The sequence below is a fragment of the Thamnophis sirtalis genome, unplaced genomic scaffold, assembly GCF_051295495.1.
Source record: "Thamnophis sirtalis isolate CommonGarterSnake01/CBP01778 unplaced genomic scaffold, rThaSir2_p1.2 scaffold_8, whole genome shotgun sequence".
In the NCBI taxonomy this organism is placed as follows: Eukaryota; Metazoa; Chordata; class Lepidosauria; order Squamata; family Natricidae; genus Thamnophis; species Thamnophis sirtalis.
In genome coordinates, this window is record NW_028261388.1 from 12,484,843 (window position 1) to 12,491,913 (window position 7,071).

A 7,071-nucleotide genomic window follows, 5' to 3' on the forward strand; every position below is an offset into this window, starting at 1 on the left:
TTAAAGTACTGATTACTGATTTCCCATCCTTTCCATTTTGGAAGGCTATTTTAAACTAAGCTTTGTTTACCAAATGAGCACAGTCCAAAATTAAATTTTCATTTATCACGGGAGTCATTTTACGTACTCTGTGCCTTAAACCTGGCAAGGAATGTTCTTCGGGGGAAAACTTGAGCTTCTTGAAATACCAGGAGCAAGTAGATCTCAGTGAGATCCTCTCTGGGGAATCTCCTCATTGTTCTCCTTTAATGGTACCTCAAAGTTCCCATTTGCATTCAGATGTTTGAGTTCGAGTTGATTATAGTTGCACCCTGCACAACACATGTAAAGCAGAGGTGGTAGTGGTGATGGCGCGAGGCTTCAACCACCCAGACATCATCACGGACCTTCTGGGCATGCCCAGACAGGCGCGTGCGCCAGAGGTAGGTTGCTGCCGGTTCAGCCTGGATTGGCTGAACCGGTAGTAGCGGCAGCAGGAGGCTGTACCCAGGCGCCCAGACACTTCTGCGCATGCAGGAGCGCGCCCAAACCAGTAATTTAAAAATTGGCAACCTACTTCTGGTGCGCGCTCCTGTTACTGAACCCTTAGTGAAGAAGAGATAATACTATTATTGATGTAAAGTCACAATTGGCAATTGCATTGAGACTTTTATTATTATTATTATGGTCTGCTTTCTGAATGTTCGTTTGGAGCATTGCTACTTGGCTTCATTTAAATGGTTTGGTGAACTAGTTTTCAACCGTCGGTCCATTTTGGAAACGTCTGTCAGCCAACCAGGTGGGACCTGAACAGGGGTGGGTTTCTTGCCCCGTTCCAACCGGTTCAATTGGAACGGGGCCGACAGTGTCCTTGTGCACACGCGCAGTGCACGCATGCATACTAGTGCCTGTGCGATGCTCCAGCTGCTCCTGAAGGATCGCGCAGGCGCTGTATGCGTTCTGCACGTGCGTGGAAGCACAGAACTCGTCAAAACCGGGTAAGAAACGCGGGTGGGTGGATCCTTTGGCGTTCCCGGAAGTTACTTACTTCCGGGTTCGCCGACCAACCGGTTCGTGGGGACCTCCGCGAACCGCCTGAAACCCACCCCTGGACCTGAAGTAACAACACTCTTTTTGGCATCGGCTTACATCGATGCTTTTTGATCTTGGCCTCTTGAAGACATATGGACTTCAAGCCCCAGAATTCCCCAACCAGTATGCTGGCTGGGGAATTCTGGGAGTTGAAGTCCGCACATCTTCCAAGCGGCCAAGATTGAGAAACACTGACTTAAGTGGTGAAAATCTACCTGAGGCAACATTTTCTAATCTAGAAATGCAGTGAGTGGGTAAGCTAACCTTTCCTGATGATCTGGTTTGGCAAGAATCTGTAATTTAATTAATGCACTTTGGGAGCAAGGGAAAGGACGTCCCATTTCCGAACTGTGGAACTGATATGTCCTCTCTTCTTTTTGTCACAACTCACTTCAGGGAGAGCCTGGGACACCGTTTCATACGATAGCAGTTCACAACAATGTGTGAATAAAACTGGCTAATTTGAAAAGCTGCCCAAAGGTCCTCAGGTTTGGCTACTGTACAGTGGTGGGATTCAGCCAGTTCGCACCTATTCAGGAGAACCGGTTCTTAACTTTCTAAGCAGTTCGGAGAACCGGTTGTTGGAAGAAATCTCATTTTGTCCCCTCCCCCCCACTTTACAGGGCTAATCTTGTAAGGAAGGCAGGAAGGAAACGTTCTGGTGTTGTTTCTAGCTTAATCTTTATTGCCCTGCTTACAGAAACTGCCTCTTCGGTTAACCCTTGTTACATTGTCACAGCTAAGGCGAAGCGCCCATCGACCTGAGTGACGTTGAGTTGGCCACGCCCACCCAGTCACATGACCACTGATCCCCGCCTACCCAGCTGGTCATCAGGGCAGAGAACCGGTTGTTAAATTATTTGAATCCCACCACTGCCACTGTAGCTAAAACATGTTTGGTCACCCTAAATATGCACACACCCACTTACTTCTAAAATAGTTAACTTCTCTTAGCAGCATACAAAATTAAGAGATTTATGCTGTTTTGACTCAAGTTTTTAGCATCTAAAATTGAGATGCTAGGCCCGAAAGATGTACACGAAAGGAATTTAAACCTCAAAAAGTGACATGAAGAAGTTTCTGCAAAACAATAACTTTTTAGTGCATCCCGTAATTAAAGCTAGGAAATGAACATGTATATTGAATGTAATTATACATATGTGTGCATTATTATTATTATTATTATTATTATTATTATTATTATTATTATTAATTAAATGAATACAGGTAGTTCTTGACTTGTGACCCTGATTAGGTCCAAAATCGTTGTTAATCAAGACAATTGCTGGGTTTTGCCCCATTTTAAAACTTCATGCCACATTTGGTAAGAGAAACATTGTAGTTCTCTGCATTCTAGTTTAGCCCAGATATTAGGCTATCTCTAGGGAGATTGCATATATAAATTGCATATTTCAAGATCTCTAGGGAGATTGCATATTTCAAGCCCCATGCATGTCAGTACAAAGGTTTCTGTTGTCACAGCACCAGGGGCGAGATTCAGCCGGTCCGGTCTGGTTGAAGCGAACTGGTAGCTCCAATGATCAGCTGAGGAGAAAATCGGTTCGCTCAGAAGATTAGGTGGGCCGCCCCGCCCCTGCGCTTTACTTACCTGTTGTGGCCCACCAGGAGCTGTTGGAGCTGCAAACAGACTCTGACAGTGAGGGGCCCTATGAGTCAGCTCTGGAAGATGTGGAGGACCCTGGACAAGGTTCAGACTCTGAGCAGGGACCAGAGAAGCTGGTTGGCCACCAGGAGGCACCTGAGGCATGGAGCAGCATGGAGTTGGTCCCTGACGTCAGGCCCTGGAGCAGTGGGGAGGAGCTAAGGGAGTTGGTCCCGGACGCCAGGCAAAGGCGGGCAGATAAGCGCCGACAGCAACTACGCAGATACAGAAGATAATTGGACCCAGGGGATTGTAATTAGGCTCCTCCCAAGAGAGTATATAAGAAGAGACTTTGGGAGGAGGCTGTTTGCAGGATTCAACTAATATACTAACGCTGGAGAAGCTCTCGTGTGTCTTTCTTATCTTGGAAGTCTGGATTGCTGCCAAAGTCTTGTCGGTGTGTTAATTTACTGTGAATAAATTGTCTAGCAGTAATCTTGTGTCAGCATGCCTTGGCGTACGGAGGGGGGGGTCAGAACACTTACCTATATCCTCTCAGCTGATTTGCGCGGCAGATTGTTGCGCCTCAGCTGTGTTACTCCCCAGAAGTAACATGCAAGGTAAGTTTTGTTAAAACTATGCACGCGGGCAGAGCGAGCATCAGGTGCGGGTGTGCGCAGAGCGCACGCCAGCACAGCACACGATCACCAAACCTGTTGTTAAATGCACCACTGCGCAGCACAGACATGTTTTGTTGCTGTTTTGATACGCAAACAAGGATAGGAATGAGAGTGACGTTGATGCTAAACGGATAGAAAAACAGCAGTGAATGTGATGAAGGGCTAATGCAACTGTGACCCGTCAAAACCGCGGTCCACTAAAGCGCGCCCGATCAAAGCGCGTACGTGACGTCATCAGCAGCGCGACAAATAAAATTAAAAATAAATTAAATTAAAATTAAAATAAAATTAAAGCAAGCCGATTCACATAAAGGTAAGGGTTAGGGTTAGGGTTAGGGTTAGGTTAAGGGTTAGGGTTAGGTTTAGGGTTACGTTAAGCGTTAGGGTTAGGTTTAGGGTTAGGTTAAGAGTTAGCGTTAGGTTTAGCGTTAGGTTAAGGGTTAGGCTTAGGGTTAGGTTTGGGGGGGTTAGGTTTAGATTTATGCGTTAATTTTAAGTTTACCGCTCACAGCGTGCTGTTTTCGTCGCGCTGTGATGACGTCACGTACGCGCTTTCGTCGAGCGCGCTTTAGTCTATCGCGGTTTTGTGGTGGAACCAATGCTACGTCCATATAATGGAAGGACAGTTTGGGATGAATTTATCACCTGGAGGGGAATCATAAGAGTTATGAGTTTGGTGTCATGGTGAAGAACCAGGATAGGAAATGAATTCTAGCCACACCTTAGGCACAAAGCCAGCTACCCTCTCTCAACCCTAGGTAGAAGGCAATGGCAAACTGTTTATGAAATCTTGCCAAGCAAACCACAAAGGACTTGTATAGGCAGCTGCTGGGTGTCAACACTGACTTAAAGATGTGCACACTTAAAGCAGCCCTAGAATAAATTGCACTAGAGCGACAACTGGTGCGGTGCCCCATTCTGTAGAAACATCAAGGTTAAGCCTAAAAAGTCTTAAACTTAATCTGCAGGGAATCCCATATTTTGTGGAAAGTTCCTCGCCCTCAACTCTTTTTGAGTGAAACAAATTCGTTCAAACAGAACAAATCTTAGGTTCCAGGAGAGGCGATCGGCTTCCTAAATCAGACACACAACATTAATATTTACCAGGGAGATTAAATTACTGAAGAAATTGCCCGTGAAAATTCCCTTGCATTTTTATATAGCCGTATTTTACACACACACACGCACACGCGCGCGCACACACACACACGTCTATTTCGGACTATTATATACTATATACATCTACATAGGATGCACAAGATGTGCTAGTTGTTCCTGATTCTAGGGGGCAGTGCTCATCTCCATTTCTAAGCCAAAGAGCCAGCGCTGTCCGAAGACGTCTCCATGGTCATGTGGCCGACATGACTAAAGGTTCCACCACAAAACCACGCTCGACTAAACCGCGTCCGACTAAACCGCGTAGCTGACGTCATCAACAGGGCGACAACAGCGCGGAGACAGAAGCACGCTGTACCTAAAATTAACCCCTAAACCTAAACCTAACCCACCCTAAACCTAATCCTAAACCTAACCCTAAACCTAACCCTTAACCTAACCCTAAACCTAACCCTTAAGCTAACCCTAAACCTAATCCTAACCCTTAACCTAACCCTAACCCTAACCCTAACCCTTAACCTAACCCTAAAGCTAACCCTAAAGCTAACCCTAAAGCTAACCCTAAACCTAACCCTTAACCTAACCCTAAAGCTAACCCTAAAGCTAACCCTAAACCTAACCCTTACCTTAAGTTGAATCGGCTTGCTTTCAAAGCGCTATTTAAAGTGCCCTTCTTTCTCCGCGCTGGCTGTTGTCGCCCTGTTGATGACGTCAGCGACGCGGTTTAATCGGGCGCGGCTTAGTCGAGCGCGGTTTTGACGGGTCTCGATGACTAAATGCCAAAGGTGCACGGAATGCTGTTACCTTTCCAACAAAGGTGGTTCCTATTTTTCTAGCATATTTTACATGCTTTCAAACTGCTAGGTTGGCAGAAGACAAGTAATGGGAGCTCACTCCATTATATGGCACTAGGGATATGAACCGCCGAACTTTCTGATCGACAAGCTCAGCGTCTTAGCCACTGAGCCACCGCATCCCCTATAATACATACTGGTTGCCAAATGCCTGGATTTTGATCACACAACCACAGGGATGCTACAATGGTTGCGAGTGTGAGGATCTTTTCAGAATAATAAATTTTATTGAAAAGACACAAGCTTTCATGAACTGCAGTTCTAGATAAAACTTGGTTCCATTTGTTAGTGTGAAGAGCGCTTCTAGGCTTGGAACAAACATTTTTAATTTAACATCGCCCCCTTGTGTTAAGGAATGGGGACAACATAAGCCTGTTCATTTCAAAAAAAAAAACCAAACCAATCTGAAAGGGTTTAGGGATTCTGCTATAATAAATCAGGGTAGGTTAATTAAAAGCTCACAGATATAACAGTTTAACAGAGTTCGAAGGGACATTATAGGTCGCCTAGTCCAATCCCCCGCTCAAGCAGGAGACTCTACACCATTTCTAATAAATGGCAATCCAATCTCTTCTTGAAAGTCTAAAGTGATGAAGCTCCCACAATTAACGAAGGCAACGTCTGTTCCATTGGTCGATTGTTCTCATTGTCAGAAAGTTCCTCCTTATTTCTAGGTTGAAGCTCTCCTTGGTCAGTTTCCACCCATTGCTTCTTGTTCTACTCTCAGGTCCTTTGGAGAATAGCTTGACTCCCTCTTCTTTGTGGCAACCCCTGAGATATTGGAAGACTGCTATCATGTCTCCCTTAGTCCTTCTTTCTATTAAACTAGACATACCCAGTTCCTGCAACTGTTCTTCATATGTTTTAGTCTCCAGTCCCCTAATCATCCTGGTTGCTCTCCTCTGCACTTTTTCTAGAGTCTCAACGTCTTTTTTATAGTGTGGTGACCAAAACTGGATGCAGTACTCTAGGTGTGGTCTTACTAGGGCTTTATAGAGTGGTATTAGTACCTCGTTTGATCTTGATTGTATCCCTCTGTTAATGCAATTTGGGATTGCATTGGCTTGTTAGGCTGCCGCTGCACACTGCTGGCTCATATTTAGCTGGTTGTCTACTAAGATTCCAAGATCCATCTCACAGTCACTGCTGTTAAGCCTGGTTTCACCCAGTTTATATGTATATTTTTGTTTTTTTATTACCTCAGTGTAGGACTTTACTTTTCTCTACATTGAATTTCATCTTGTTACATAGGGCCCAGTGTTCAGGTCTGCCAAGATCCTTCTTGAAATTTGATTAATATTAATATATGCAAAGGACTGGTGGCACGTGTCAAACAGATTTCATTGATTTTAAAAAGTAAAAAAAAAAAAATAACAGCAAAAGAGAACACCCCCCCCCCCAAATAGCTTCAGGTACCTTGTTGGAATTTGATGGTTGAATCTAATATTTGATTGGATGTGTGAACAGCTTTAAAAAAGCTACAGCAACATGTTGCAGGAAGTGATGAATTCTGGGCTACAATATGTGTGGCTGCTCAGTTTTGCAAACTCCAGGGTACGTCCATCTAGTTCTTTGGGCAATAATGTATACCCCAAAAAATATGGTTTACCACTGACATCATCTGGAATGTTTTTCCAATGTTTTAGGTCAATTTAAGAGACACACACCGTATCGCCATTGTGCGAGACCCCGTGCTTCTGATTCACAAAGTTGAGGACTGTTGGGATGCTACCAAAGGCATAGAATT